This window comes from Pleurodeles waltl, chromosome 9 (assembly GCF_031143425.1).
Source record: "Pleurodeles waltl isolate 20211129_DDA chromosome 9, aPleWal1.hap1.20221129, whole genome shotgun sequence".
Taxonomy (NCBI): Eukaryota; Metazoa; Chordata; class Amphibia; order Caudata; family Salamandridae; genus Pleurodeles; species Pleurodeles waltl.
This window is the reverse complement of record NC_090448.1, coordinates 1,172,296,422-1,172,312,260: the sequence shown is the minus strand read 5'-3', so window position 1 is coordinate 1,172,312,260 and position 15,839 is coordinate 1,172,296,422.

Here is a 15,839-nt window from a genome sequence, read left to right as displayed (position 1 = left end):
GATTAAGATCAACAAATAACTGTCATGTTCAAAACATTCCATCCCATCCCAGAATATAGAATGCAACGCAGCCCCGAACCGGCTACTAATAATACTCTAATAATATGAAAGTAAACAACATATAATCACCATACTATGTACTTACTATCAGTTGCGTTTGCGTCCAGCCTTCAGGAAACAATTAAAATGTTAAGATGGTCATGGGGTGGGGGAAAGGTGCCAAAAAAGACTGTCGCACAGGGCGCCACCAGCATAAAAGACGGCCCTGCTTACTATATATGACTTTCAAATTCACCCAGAAGAACATTACAAGATTAAAAAATCATTTAGGTGGGAAGGCTTACTAACAACACGTCCCAATTTGATCCTGCGTGTCCCATCAACACCTTTATTAACTCAATGGTTAAGATCTGGTCTAGGTTGCACAGCACTCTGTGTAACACTTTCATCTAGCAAAAAAAAAAGAACACTTCTACATAAAATCTTTATCATGACCACCGTTATTCCTCTCCACATCACACTCCTTCTTACAGAAATCCATTCTACTAAAATGCCACATTCTTCTGTCACATAACTTTGATAAGTTAGTGAAAATTTTTACAACCCTCATGGGTTTAGAAAACATTCCTTCGCCTTTACACACCTTCCCAGGTTTCTTAACACACACCAAGTAACATTACTTCACTTTACACTTTTTTACACCTCTTTTTCCATCATACCACTTCTTGTACCTACTCTGTTCCTTAAGGATATCATTTCACACCATCTCAGGTGACCATTCAACAGTTCTAATCTTGATCAATCAACTTTGATTATCCTTGCACCTCACTCCCCTGCTGCCTCTCATTCTCGCTCTGAGTTGCACTCCTCTGCCTTGCTGCTCGCTGCCTCCGGGAAGCCCTGCCTAACCTCGCTCTTTCCTGTTTCACGTTTTCTGTCGCCTCTCCTTGTGCCCAGTCCTTCTTTACACTTGTTCTCTTTCTGTGTCTCTTGTTCTCGCTGCTTGTCCCTTGTTCCCTCCTTTAGTGTTTATTGTCTCTTTCTTTTATTTTCCTTTTGGTTCCGCTCTATTGCCAGTGCCATCTGCCCGCTCATGTGCCCAGCCCCAGCTGTCCTTCCCACCGCTTTGCCATCCCACCCTCCGCCGCCATCCTCCCTCTCTCCCCTCCCTCCCCAGGACCTACTTAACGGTGGTCGCTGCGCAACCCCACTGAGTAGGTCCCTGGACCTCAATTTCCTGTGGCCTCTCATTCGGCTGAGCCTGAGACTGCTCAGTGCTCTCAGTGCTCCTCTGCCTTGCTCGTCGCTGCCTCCGGGCTGCCATGCTTGACCTCACTCTTTCCTGTTCTGTGTTTTCTGTCACCTGTCCTTGTGCCCAGTCCTTCTTTAGACTTATTCTCTCTCCCTCTGTCTCTTGTTCCCTCTCCTACTCTTTCCTCTCTCTTGTTCTCTCTCCTTGTCTCTTGTTCCCTCTCCCTTCCTTTAGCGTTTATTGAAGTTTGTCTTATTTTCCTTCAGTTCTGCCCTATTGTCCAGTGCCGTCTGCCTGCTCATGTGCTCAGCCCGCCGCTTTGCCTTCCCGCCCTTCACCTCCCTCCTCCCACTCACCCCGCCCTTCCCAGGATCCACTTAGTGGGGCATGCAGAGGGTGTGCCGATGGCACACCGAAGGCACGTCAAAGGCAAGCCCATCTGCACCTGGACTGCACCCAGTGCCAGTACCCCTGGTTCCACGACCTGGCACCAATACTCCTCTGACAAAATCAAGAACCTCAGACCGACCCAGAACTCTAACTTCAGTATCCTCTCACCACGAACCACAAAGAGCCCTTTCTCCTACCAAAAATGTCATATCACCTGCAACGTAAATTCCATCAGTACTCCCACACAATGGAGTCCCTACCATGTGCCCCATCTCCACTGCATACTACTCAACCTACGATCCCTCTGCAAGCACACCATCGAAATCTGGAACACCATCACCACCCTCATCCCCAACGTAATGTTCATCACAGAAACCTGGCTCACCCCATCCTCTACTCCTGACATCGCCACCACTACCCTCCCTGATAGAAGATGATCCACAGCCACCTCCCCAACAGACACAGCAGAGGAATCGCCATCATCCACAAAGACCACATAAACTGCACCACCACAGATGACATATGGAACACCCCAACTCCCAGATCAAACCAGATGCAAACACCACTTTCAGATGAAACCTTGCATACAGATCCCCAGACCCCCACACTAACTTCTACAACCACATCTCTAACTTCATCACCCCTCCCCGGGTGATAAGACTCTGACCAATAACCTCTTCCTGGGGGACCTCAATTTCCACCTAGAAGGCCCGAACAACGCCAACTCCACCTCACTCCTCGAAAACATGAGCATCATCGGCCTCTCCCACCTGGTCACCTCCCCTTGTCACGACTTACACGCTGCTTTAACCTGGAGTCCGCAGAACGAGTGGCGAGGATCTTGTTCCTGAATGTTCGGCCTTGGCCCAGGTAGGGGCGACTCTTTCTGGTAGCCACGGTGCTGCAGGCAATGGAAACGCCAAGGGCAGGCCGTGTCCTTCAGAAGTAGTGCCAGAGGGAAAAAAACCCTGAAAGGGGAAAAAACCTCCAGAAAGGAAAGGTTCCTGAAACAGGAGCAAATTGAATAGGTAAATACAAGAGCCAAAAGTAGTACAGGAAAAACACTGGAACATACGTGAACCAGTAACGAATACAAGGAAGCAGGAGCGAAGACACCATCCAAACAGAAAGTGTTGCAGCGCAAGGAGAGAAAGAATCACAGCCCTTAAATACCAAAAAACAGGAAGTGACCAACAGGAAGTAAAAGGACACCATCTTAGATAGGGAAAAACACATAGAACATAATGGACTAGGAGCCATAGAGAGTAGGGAACTAAGGTATTCTGGGAAGAGAGGGGTAATATGGGAAAAAGAAAAAACATAAAGGGAGGCACAATGAAAAGGAAGAAAAAAGAAGAAGATGATAAGAACCGGTGAGTGGGGGAGATTAGACCTGCATGTAAGCACGTCGCGCTAAGAAAGAACGAGGCCCCATGCCCAATTTGGGGCCTCGTAGTGTGCACAGCAGGCTGGGGACGTGGCGCGTCTTCATTCCGCACGCCGCGGCCCGAGCCGAATGTTTGGCTCGTGCCGCGCGCAGCGGCACAACAGTAGGTCCCCCACCGAAGGCCCAGGTTTGTGCGGAAACAAGTGGTGAAAGTGATGAATCAGAAGAGGGGTGTGAAAAGAAGACACATCTTCCCAAGAGCATTCACTTAGAGGGTAACCCTTCCAATGAATCAGATACTGAAGACGTTTGTGAAAGATACGAGAGTCACAAATGTCCTGTACCTCATATTCTGGTACATCATTCACTAACAAAGGAGGAGGACAAGGAAACTGTCGAGAGTAAGGATCAGGTACATAGGGCTTGAGCTGGGAAACATGAAAGACCAGATGAATCCTCCAGGTACGAGGCAAATGAAGACAGACAGTGACAGGACTATTGAACTGAAGAATACGGAAAGGACCATAGTAACGAGGTGTAAACTTGTTCTGAGAAAGTCACAAAGGCAAAAATATTGAAGAAAGCCAGACTTTATCCTGAAGTTTATATACTGGAGCATCCCTACGCTTCTTATCTGCTATTCTCTTCATGTATCTCTTAGTGTTCAGCAAGTTAGATCAAATCAATCTATGGATCTGTAGAAGTCGTCTGGAAAATGAAGTCACAGCAGGAAGAGAAGAGGTAGACCGAGGAGTAGTAGGAAAGAGGTAGGATGATAGCCATAAGAACAGAAAAAGGGGGTGACCTTGGAGGCACTATGGACAGTGTTATTGTACGAGAATTCAACAATAGGAAGCTACGTTTTCCAGTTGCTCTGGGTAGAATTACAAAAGCAGCGAAGGTACTGCTCTAATCCGTGGTTGAGACGCTCGGTCTGTCCATTGGTTTGGGGATGGAAACCAGATGATAGTGCTATATTGATATTCAGTATCTTACAGAAACGTTTCCAAAACCGGGAGATGTACTGAGGTCCCCTGTCTGATACAATGCTGTGTGGGAGTCCATGGAGACGAAAAATATGATGGATAAATATCTGACTTAGTTCTTGAGAGGTAGGTAATTTTTTCAGAGCAGTGAAGTGAGCCATCTTTGTAAAGGAATCTATTGTGACCATGATAACCCGGTTTCCTGATGATGGAGGTAGTGAACACATGAAATCAGTAGAAATGGTGTGCCAATGAGCCGGCGGAACAGGTAATGGTTGTAGTAATCCCGCAGGTTTGGTACGGGGTATTTTTACTTGGGCACATATGGGACAGGCCTGAACATATTTTTCGGCATCCAATTTCCAGGTAGGCCACCAGAAGGACCGCAAGAGCAATTCCTGCGTGGCCATGATGCCTCTATGACCAGCAATCGGAGAATCATGGCACATTTGTAGCGCCTGTTCTCTTACTCGGTTAGTAGGGAGGAACAACAGGTTCTTATAATAATAATTGTGTGGAGATCTTAGTATTCATTGTAGCATCTCCTTTATGGAATTTAGAGTGTGATGAGGTAGTAAGCTGAGGTCAGGAATGGAATGGTGGGAGGAGAAGAATCTGGAGAAGGGAGAAAATAGGATGTGTCTATAACTGCTGAAGGTGTTATGACTTGTTAACCATAATAAAGGAAACTTGTAAAAAGAAGAGGAATTCAGTGGAGTAAACCTTACATTGGCGACGAGGGCCTGTGCAGGAGACAGGCTAAGGAACACCTTCACTCCTGGATTATTTGAACAGTCTGACCTTCAAGGAAATGTACAAAGAAAGGTACTTAAAATAACCATTATATTATTCAATTGCCTTTCAATCGGCAACTTTTGTACTGAAATCGCTTAAGACGCGATGCTTTAAATCGTTTTGGAAGTATTTTTAGAAACTGTGCCGGTTAAAGACTGTGCGCGTGTTTTCACGCGCTAATTATTTTCAAACAACTACAGGCTTCCAACGCGCACCAGCCACAAAGCGTGTTTGGAAACTGTGCACGCGCTACTACGCGCTGCTTATTTTTAAGGAAACATACGGCTTCCAACACGCGCCAGATACAACGCGTGTTTGGAAACTGCGTGCGTGCTTCGACTCGCTGTTACATGTTTTTTTTTTAACAAAACAAACAAAAGAGATGAGAAGCACACGGCTTCCAACACACGCCTCAGTGCCTCAGTGCCGTCTCGCGCTACTTCATCTTTAATGCCAGCAGAGGAAACAAGCAGTTCAAGTAACATTGCTACCGGCAACGGAAATCTTACCTAAATCCTTGAACGAACTTCAAGGAAATAGGATTTGAGCAAAAAGGGGAAGTGAAACTAGAAGAAAAAAAAAAGAAGAAGAAAGGGAAGAAAGACTATTTCATGCCTGGATGGTGAAGGAAGGCTTAGAGAGAATTAAGAGAAAAAGTGAAGAGACACTATTCCTATCTCTTTTATATATATATTTTTTAATTGTCAACTAAATATATGAAAATAAATATATAATTTACACAGATGAAAATGTCATACATATCCTACAAAAAAAAAAAATATATATATATATATATATCTATATATATAATAAGATGGGTGATCAAGGCATATCAGCGCCACCACCGTTTCTAGCAACGCCAGGTGATCCACCCATACCCCGGAAACAGTGGAAGAAGATTTTTAACACTTATATGTTAGCTATTGGGAGTGATCGATATGCCCCTCCTAGACGCCAAGCTATATTGTTACATCACCTTGGAATTGAGGGCAGAAGAATATATGAGAATTTACCAGAGATATCGCTGGGAATGGGGGACGGGCAGCCTTCCAATGTCTTTGATATGTCTATACAGATGTTGGACATACAGTACAGTTCACCCCAAAGACGAACCTTGTGTTACAACGTCATAAGTTTTTTTCCAGAATACAGCAAAGAGACGAAGACATTGCATCCTATGTAGCAAGTCTAAGAGGTCTGGGGCTATCTTGCGAATTCGATCATTTACTGGATTCTCTAATAAGGGACCAGCTTGTGAGGTGTGCAAGTGACAAAAGAATACGCGAAAAACTATTGATGAAGGATCCGAACTTGGAAGAAGCAATACTGATTGCTAAGAAAATGGAGCATGCAGCTGTATGGCTGCAAAAAATGGATGTAAAATCTATTCAGGTTGAACAAGGAGTTGTGGCAGAAGTTAAGAAGAACCTCGCGGTGCAACACGATGGAATAGGTGTGATAAGAACGGTGACGATGTGAAAATAAATAAAGAGGAAAAACGTAAAACACAGGAATGGAGAGTTATAAAATGTTATCGATGTGACGCTCCGGGGCATATAGCTTCCAGTAAAACATGTGCTGCCAGGAATGCTATTTGTCGCAACTGTGGAAAAAAAGGGCATTTTGGCAAAGTTTGCAGATTCAAATATGGCATAGATAACAAGATGATTCAAGAGGTAGAAGATGTTTTTGAGACCATGGAAGATATAATCCTGACGGTTCATGGAGAATTGGTCTCTCACAACTGTGAGGTAATTTCACTTCAAGGAGTCAAGAAGGAGAGCACTGAAGTACTGGATAAACCGCATATCCAAGCCATGTTAGATGGTTTTCCGGTTAAGTTGATGGTGGATTCGGGAAGCTTATTCACCCTCATCTCAAAGGAAGTATTTGATTCTGGATGGACAGATTCTTTGCGTAAGAATCTAACAATTCCTGACATAAGAGCCGTGGGATACGCAGGGAGAAAAATAGAGATTATAGGAATGTGCTGCATGACTATTTCCTTCAAGGGAAGAATCATTCAAGGGAAAGTGTACATCACAGACTTTGGTACAAATCTCCTTGGTTGGCGCCATCAGAAGGACCTTGGAATAATTTTAAATCCAAACGCTAAGGAACCTGTGTCACTTACTGAGGAGATAAGTATTGGTGTTGTGACAGAACCTATAGAACATGGTTTAGTTGCAAGATATCCTGAAGTTTTCTCTCCTAAATTGGGTCTTTTAAGAGGATTTGTGCATAAGATTATAGTAAAAGAAAATACGACACCTATTGTACACAAGGTAAGAAATGTCCCAAATTTAATGAGGGAGCCATTAAAACAAGAATTGGAAAAATTGTTGAAAGAGGACATCATCGAACCAATAGAATCCTCGGAATGGTTGGCTCCGGTGGTCGTTGCACCAAAGGAAGATGGTAAAATCCGCCTATGCATTGACCTTAGAGACCTCAACAAATGTATATGGGTTGATCGACAACCTCTTCCAAATATTACAGAAATGCTATCATTGAAGGCGAAGGGTAATACATTCAGTGTTTTGGACATGTCTTCGGCGTACCATCAAATAAACCTGCATGTTGATTCACGACATTTAACATCCTTTGTAACACCGCTAGGAGCTTTTAGATATAAGAGAATGCCCTTTGGACTTGCTTCTGCGTCTGCGGTGTTCCAAAGGATAATGGAACGAGTTTTTGGGGACATGAGTTGTGTATTATGTTTTCAAGATGATATACTAATCATAGGGGAGGATGAATCTGATCATGATCTTTTATTTCATGAAGTAATGCACAGGTTAAAAAGGAATGGCCTAACAATTAAGAGGGAAAAGTGTCAAATTCGTAAAAGGGAAGTGACATATTTGGGACACACAATAAATGAATGTGGAATTAGGCCAAAGAAGAGCATTGTCTCTGCAATCAAGCATGCTCCAGAACCGGGTTCGAAAGAAGAGTTAAGGTCATTTCTGGGTCTTGCAGAGTATTGCTCCAAGTTTGTTAAGAACTTTACAGAAATGGTTGAACCATTAAGGAAACTTATGAAGAAGGGAGTAGTGTATGTGTGGGATGATAGTTGTAAGTGCTCTTTTCAAGAACTAAAAGATCATATTTTGAAGGTTCCAACCTTAGGAATATTTGATTCATGTGCCAAAACCTTTTTAACAACTGATGCTAGTAACGTAGGTGTTGGAGCTGTGTTAACTCAAGTTAAGGATGGTGAAGAACGCATCATTGGTTTTGCATCCAGGAGGTTGCAGGGTGCCGAAGTCTTATATTCCGTGATAGAGAGGGAGGCCCTGGCCTGTTGTTGGGGAATAAACCATTTCAAATTTTATTTGTGGGGTTTACCCTTTAAGTTGAAAACTGACCACAAGCCACTTACCTACATTTTTAAAGGGGGGCGTGGTTTAGAGGGTGGTATTACCCCGCGAATTTCCAAGTGGTTGTTGTCAGTATTGGGATACAACTTTAGGGTGGAATTTGTGAAAGGTAATAAGAATGTTGTGGCGGACTACTTGTCTAGAGCGCCAGTGGATGAAGGTGAGTTTCAGGAAATGGAGTCAAAAGATGTGGTGAGCACCATTTTAGGAGAAATGGCTATAACAGCACAAGAGTGGGAACAGGCAGAAGTTAGTGATATAACTATTCAAGTTGTGAAAGCAAGAGTAATTAATGGTTGGAAGAATGGTGATGAGCAGAATTGTAATTTGGTAAGGTACTTTAGAATTAGAGATCAACTAAGTATAGTTAATGGGAGGTTATTAAGAAGGGACCAACTTGTTCCACCTGTTAAGATACGTAAACACATTATTGAGATTACACATCAAGGACATCTGGGTAGGGGAACAATGAAAAGGAAGGTGAGGCAGACATTTTGGTGGCCTGGAATGGAAAAGCAAGTGGAAGAAGCAGTAAAAAAGTGTGTGGCATGTGCCAATAGCGATAAGACCAAGGTGTTAAGGCACGTACCCCTGGCTCCTGTGAAATTTCCTAGTGGTCCATGGGAAAAATTGGCTATAGATTTCATTGGACCTATGTCTAGTTTGGGAGTGGGGTGTAAATTTATATTGGTGTTAGTAGATTATCATTCCAAATGGTTCACTGCTAAGGTGGTTGGGCACGTGAAAACTTCAGTAGTGATAGAATTCTTTGAGGAGGTATTTATGGAGGAAGGCATCCCAAAATGTATTGTATCCGATAATGGGGTGCAATTTATATCATCAGAAATGACTGATTATATATGAAGAGTTGGAATCAAACATGAGAGGGTAGCTCTTTTCCATCCGCAAGCTGATGGTCTGGTGGAGAGGGTAAACCGATTAATAATGGAAAACATACAGTTATCTCTGGCGAATCGACTTCCATGGAGAAAAGAGTTGAGTAAAATGATCTGGACTTATCGAACGACTCCCCATTCTACAACGGGAGTGTCACCTTTTGTATCATTAAAGGGAAGGGAACCTGGTGTGTTGGAGTGTCCGGTGTGGTTGAAGACCAATAATAACAGAGTGATGGTTGATAGAGATTCAATAGGAGCAAGAGTTGAAAAAATGCAGGAAAAATGTGCCACACACTACAATAGGAGGATGGGTGTGAAGTCTTGTACTATACAAAGAGGAGATTGGGTGGCAGTAAGGAAGAAGGGTATTGTTCTTAAAGGAGAAAGCAAATATTTTCCTCCTCAACATGTGTCGAATGTGAAAAAAAATGTGGTGGTTTTAGAAAATGGATCCACATGGGACATGGGAAATGTTTGCAAACTTAATCGTTGAAATTTTTATGGTATTTTACATTATTGTATATAGTTAATTATATTGTGTTCATTTTGATTTGTTTTGTTTTTAATGAAAGGGGGGAGGTATGTGGAGATCTTAGTATTCATTGTAGCATCTCCTATATGGAATTTAGAGTGTGATGAGGTAGTAAGCTGAGGTCAGGAATGGAATGGTGGGAGGAGAAGAATCTGCAGAAGGGAGAGAATAGGATGTGTCTATAACTGCTGAAGGTGTTATGACTTGTTAACCATAATAAAGGAAACTTGTAAAAAGAAGAGGAATTCTGTGGAGTAAACCTTACAAATACCCCTCCTGTTTACGTATTAGGGGGTTTAGGTTCTTTAACTCTTGATCAGACAGATTGGAATTTTCCAGTTGTACCTCATCCAGGAAAAGATTGAGCTACACCGATTATTTTACTGGGCTCAAGCAGATATTGTGATGGGGTAGGAGTACAATCGGGATTACGGCAATACAGAGCATCAGCCAGTATGTTTTGGGATCCAGGAATATAGGTGACATAAAAGTCATACTGACTGAAGAAAAAGGCCCAACGAGCCTGACGACTGTTCTGGCATTGAAAGTTACTTAAACATTGTAGGTTGCGATGGTCCATTCTCACCTCGAAGGGCTCTTTGGAACCCATAAGGAACTGTCTCCACTCTAGGCAGGCTGTTTTCAGGGCTAATAACTCCCTTTCTAATACTGAGTAATGTTGTTCTGACACAGAGAGTACATGGGACAAATAGAAAACAAGATGTTCAAGACCGTCATCTTCTTGTAGTTGGAGGAAGGCAGCTCCGATGGCTCTTTCAAAAGCATCAGTAACAACAATAAATTGTTTGTTGGTATCTGGGTGTCTCAATATCGGTGCCTGAGTGAAGGCCTTTTTAAGACTCTGAAAAGCTGTTTCAGCTGCCCTTGTCCAGACAAAGCCTTTAATTAAATTCTCCTTCTTTAATGTTTGAGTTATGTGGCTGGTTTTTTCTGCAAAGTCAAAAATAAACTGTCGATAAAAATTAGCCAGTCCTAGAAAACATTGCGTTTCCTTAATAGAGGAGGGGGAAGGCCAGTCTAGGATGGCTTGTACCTCTTCCGGGACCATATCTATTCCAGTAGGACTAAGGTGATATCCCAAATATTTGACTTCGGTCTTGTCAAACTCACATTTTTCTGGTTTACAGGACAATTGATGTACTCTGAGTCTTTGGAGGACCTGTTTCATGTGAGTAGAATGAAGTTCAGAACGTCTAGAATAAATAAAGATATTGTCTAAGTAGATGACTACCGTATGGTTCAAGAGATCAGAAAACACAGAGTCCATAAATGTTTGGAAAATTGAGGGGGCATTAGTGAGACCAAAAGGCATAACTCTGTACTCATAATGACCAAATGGGGTTCGGAAGGCAGTCTTCGACTCGTCTCCTTCTTTGATGCGCAAAAGGTGGTAGGCTCCACGAAGATCTAGATTAGTAAATCGTTGAGCCCCTCTGACTGCCTCTAGGATATCCTTGATGAAGGGCAAAGGATAACGGTCTTTTATAGTGATCTTATTTAGACCACGAAAATCCAGACAGGGACGAAGATCCTTTGTCTTCTTGGGTACAAAAAAGAGAGGAGCCCCCGCCGGAGAGGATGATGGCACAATAAGACCGCTGTGCAGGTTTTCTTGCAGATACTCCTTGAGAACTTCCTTTTCGGGTTCCGTGAGTGAATACATTCTCCCAAAGGGAACGATTGCCCCAGGTTCCAAGGGAACTGCACAGTCATAATCTCGATGTGGGGGTAACACAGGTCTGGATGGTTTTTGGAATACATCTTGAAATTCTAGATAGTGATCAGGGACTCCTTGAACTGTATTGATGGAACATCCGGTAGTAATTTCAGTAGGCATCAACTTCTTGGGTGACCAGTATGTGTCTGAAGCAGAGCAATTTTCATGACAAAACTGTGAGGACAAGGAAATAGTCCGGGTTTCCCAATTTACATAAGGGTTATGTCTTATGAACCACAGAATTCCTAAAATGATAGTATGATTAGGAGATGATATTAGGTCAAATGAAATGTGTTCTTGGTGGTTCCCAAATTGTAAACTTAGTGTCAGGGTGGTAGTATCGACTGGACCAGAGGATATTAAGGACCCATCCACTGTGTGAACTTGTTCAGGGACTTCTTTGGGTCGTGTTGGTATTTGTTGTGTTGTGGCCCAAGTCTTATCCATATATATGCCACTAGCACCACAGTCAAGTAAGACCATTGTTCTTTCTTCATGACGTCAGGTAACTGTAACGTCACAGGAAGCATAAACAAAGTTGTGGCATTGTCCTTGAATGAACTGATGGAAGGTATAGCAGATGATCCCGTCCCCTCCCTTCCTAAAGAGGACGGGAAGTGGTGTTTCCCGATGGCCTTAGAGGACGAACTGGGCAGGTACGAAGCATGTGACCGGCAGCACCACAATACAGGCACAATCCTTTCTTACGTCTTTCTTCCCGCTCACTGATGGAAAGTGGGCCTTGAGTAGTATCCACCTGCAAAGGTTCACCTTCTGTGTCTCTGACGGGAGGACGAGGTTTCTCTGGACGATGCAAAAAGACACGTGGAGTACTTGACTGGGAAGGTCCTCTATTTTTTCTCTTCTCCATACGTCGTTCTTGGAGATGGTATTCGATGGAAAGAGCTAGATCCATCAGACCACGAAGCTCTTCAACTCGGGTGGAGTGTACTAACTCATCTTTGATCTCCTCTTTAAGACCTCTACGGAATAAAGTCACCAGAGTTCATTCCACCCAGGTTGTCTCAGCCGCAAGCTGTCGAAAACGGGTAATATATTGGAGGACATCTTGAGGGCCTTGTTGGATGTCACATAAGGCTTCTTCAGCAGAGGCCTCCAATCCTGGACGACTAAACATCTGTTTTAACCGATTCACGAAGGCTGGATAGTCAGACAATACTGGGTCATTGGATGATACCATCGGTGTTGCCCAGGCCAAGGTAGGACCGGATAGAGCACTGATAAGATAACCCACCTTTGTCTTGTCGTGGGAGAAATGTGTGGGTCGGAAGGCAAAGTACACAGTTAATGCATCGAGGAACTCTCGCAGTTTTGTTGGTTCACCGGGGAAACGAGGAGTTGAGGTAGAGACGGCCGGAACATCTGCACTGCGGAAAGCCAAAGCCTGTCGTAAAGCAGCATTCTCATTGCATAATTGTTGCAGTTCATGAGTCTGTTGCTGAATGGTTGCCAGAAGAGATTGCTCACGATCAGCAGCAGCCGCTACTGTATCATCCATGGTGTTAGACGACGTCGGGAGAATTTGGCGCTGCAATCTGTCACGACTTACGCGCTGCTTTAAACTGGAGTCCGCAGAACGAGTGGCGAGTATCTTGTCCCTGAATGTTCAGCCTTGGCCCAGGTAGGGGTGACTCTTTCTGGTAGCAACGGTGCTGCAGGCAATGGAAACGCCAAGGGCAGGCCATGTCCTTCAGAAGTAGTGCCAGAGGGAAAAAAACCCTGAAAGGGGAAAAAACCTCCAGAAAGGAAAGGTTCCTGAAACAGGAGCAAATTGAATAGGTAAATACAAGAGCAAAAGTACAGGAAAAAACACTGGAACAGACATGAACCAGTATCGGATACGAGGAAGCAGGAACGAAGACACCATCCAAACAGAAAGTGTTGCAGCGCAAGGAGAGAAAGAATCACAGCCCTTAAATACCAACAAACAGGAAGCGACCAACAGGAAGTACAAGGACACCATCTTAGATAGGGAAAAACACATAGAACATAATGGACTAGGAGCCATAGAGAGTAGGGAACTAAGGCATGCTGGGAAGAGAGGGGTAATATGGGAAAAAGAAAAAACATAAAGGGAGGCACAACAAAAAGGAAGAAAAAAGAAGAAGATAGGAACAGGTGAGTGGGGGAGGTTAGACCTGCATGTAAGCATGTCGCGCTAAGAAAGAACGAGGCCCCATGCCCAATTTGGGGCCTCGTAGTGTGCACAGCAGGCTGGGGACACAGTGCGTCTTCATGCCGCGCGCCGTGCCCCGAGCCGAGTGTTTGGCTCGTGCCGCTTGCAGGGGCGCGACACCCCTACCCACAGTGCTGGACACAACCTAGACCCCATCTTCTCCTCAAGCGACAGAATCAAGTTCTCCCCACCATCGAATTAACGTGGACAGACCACAACATCATACACTTCACCACTGACTGACTGCAAGACGCTGCAACCAGACCCCCAGTCTCCCCCACCACAGCTGGGCCAAAGTTGAGGAAGCCCAATGGATCACCACCCTCAAGAAATCCAGCCCCAGCCCCGCTGACATCCTCGAACACTGGGTCCAAAACCTGTCCAGCTGGCTCACAGGCACCACTGATACCGTCACCCCTCTCAAGAACTCATCTAACAACAAATCCACCAAACATGCCCCGTGGTTCACCACCAAACTCCACACCCTCAACCGCAACTGCAGGAAGCTGGAAAGACACTAGCGCTCCAACAAAACCCCGACAACCTCAGCTTCTTCAAGTCAGCCCTCTGTAACTACCACCATCGACTCAGGGATACCAAAGAAGCCTCACTCGCCACCCACATCAAAACCAGTACCAACCGCACCAAAGAACTCTTCAGAGTCGTCAGAGAATTCTACTGCCCTTCCGCCATCAAGAATGCAATCCGCCACTCCCAAACCCTCTGCAACAAGTTGTTGAACTACTTCCACCACAAGATCATCGACATATACAGCAACTTCAACCCCCAGTCCATCAACATGGACCTACCCCGCACCCCAACCCACCCCTCCCCACTGGATCACTGAATGGAATCAGATCTCAACCAAAGACGCAGTCTCCATCACGACCTCCATGCACACTTGGGCCCGTATTTATACTTTTTTAGCGCTGCATTTGCAACGCTTTTTGACGCAAAAGCGGTGCAAAATACAAAATTGTATTTAGTAAGTTTGTGCCGCTTTCGCATTAAAAAGCGTCGCAAATGTGGCACTAAAAAAGTATAAATAGGGGCCTTGGTCCACCACAGACCCCTGCCCTCACTCTTTCTACAACCTGGGAAAAGAAATAATCAGAGAACCACTCACAGAAATCCTCAACACCTCCATTTCCACAGCCACCATTCCCGACTCCTGCAAACACACTGAGGTCAAGCGCCTTCTGAAGAAACCCACAGCTGACACTAACGAGCTCAAGAACTAGAGTCCCAACTCACTCCTCCCATTCCCTGACAAAATATTGGAAGAGGCCAACAACCACCAGCTCACAGACCACCTCAAGCACAACAACCTGCTGGACCCTTACCAGTCTGGCTTCCATCCAAATAACAGTACCAACACCACCCTAATCTCAGCCACTCATGATAGCAGACACCTCCTCAACCTCGGAGGAACAGTGGCCCTCATCCTGCTTGACCTATTTGCCACCTTTAACACCATCTCCCACTACACACTCATCACCTCACTGCACAGCACAGGCATCCAGGACAATGCACTCAAATGAATCGCCTCCTTCTTTTCCGGCCGCAAACAGAGGATCCTCCCTCCCCCTTCGTCTCCACCCCCAGAACATCATCTGTGGCAACCCCCAGGGCTCCTCCCTCAGCCCCACTGTCTTCAATGCCTACATGACCCCTCTTGTGGACATTGTACGCTCCCACAGGCTACGTATTTTCTCCTACGCCGACTACACCCAACTGGTCCTCTCCCTTGCCGACTGCACGGACACAATACAAGCCAATTTCCAAAACACCATGACCCACATCATCGCCTGGATGAAGACCAACTGCCTCAAATCTAACTCAGACAAGATGGAAATCATCATCTTCGTAAGCAGCCCCCCTGGAATGACTCATGGTGGCCACCCTCCCTTGGCCCCACACCTGCACCCTCAAGCCACGCATGCAATCTACAAATCATCTTAGACACCCAACTAATCATGAAGCAACAGGTCAATGACATCTTCTGTACATGCTTCTACTTCCTTTGCATGCTCGGAAAGATCTTCCAATGGATTCCCATCCACACCAGAAAATCAGTCACCCAGGCCCTTATCACCAGGCACCTGGACTACTTTAATGCTCTCTACGCCGGAACCTTGAAACAGATTCTCAACTACCTCCAGACCATCCTGAACATCACAGCAAGACTCGACCTTGACCTCCCCAGAAAAACCAGGATCACCCCCCACCGCAGGGCTCTACACTGGCTCCATGTACAGCAACAGTGGCTCTTTAAACTCC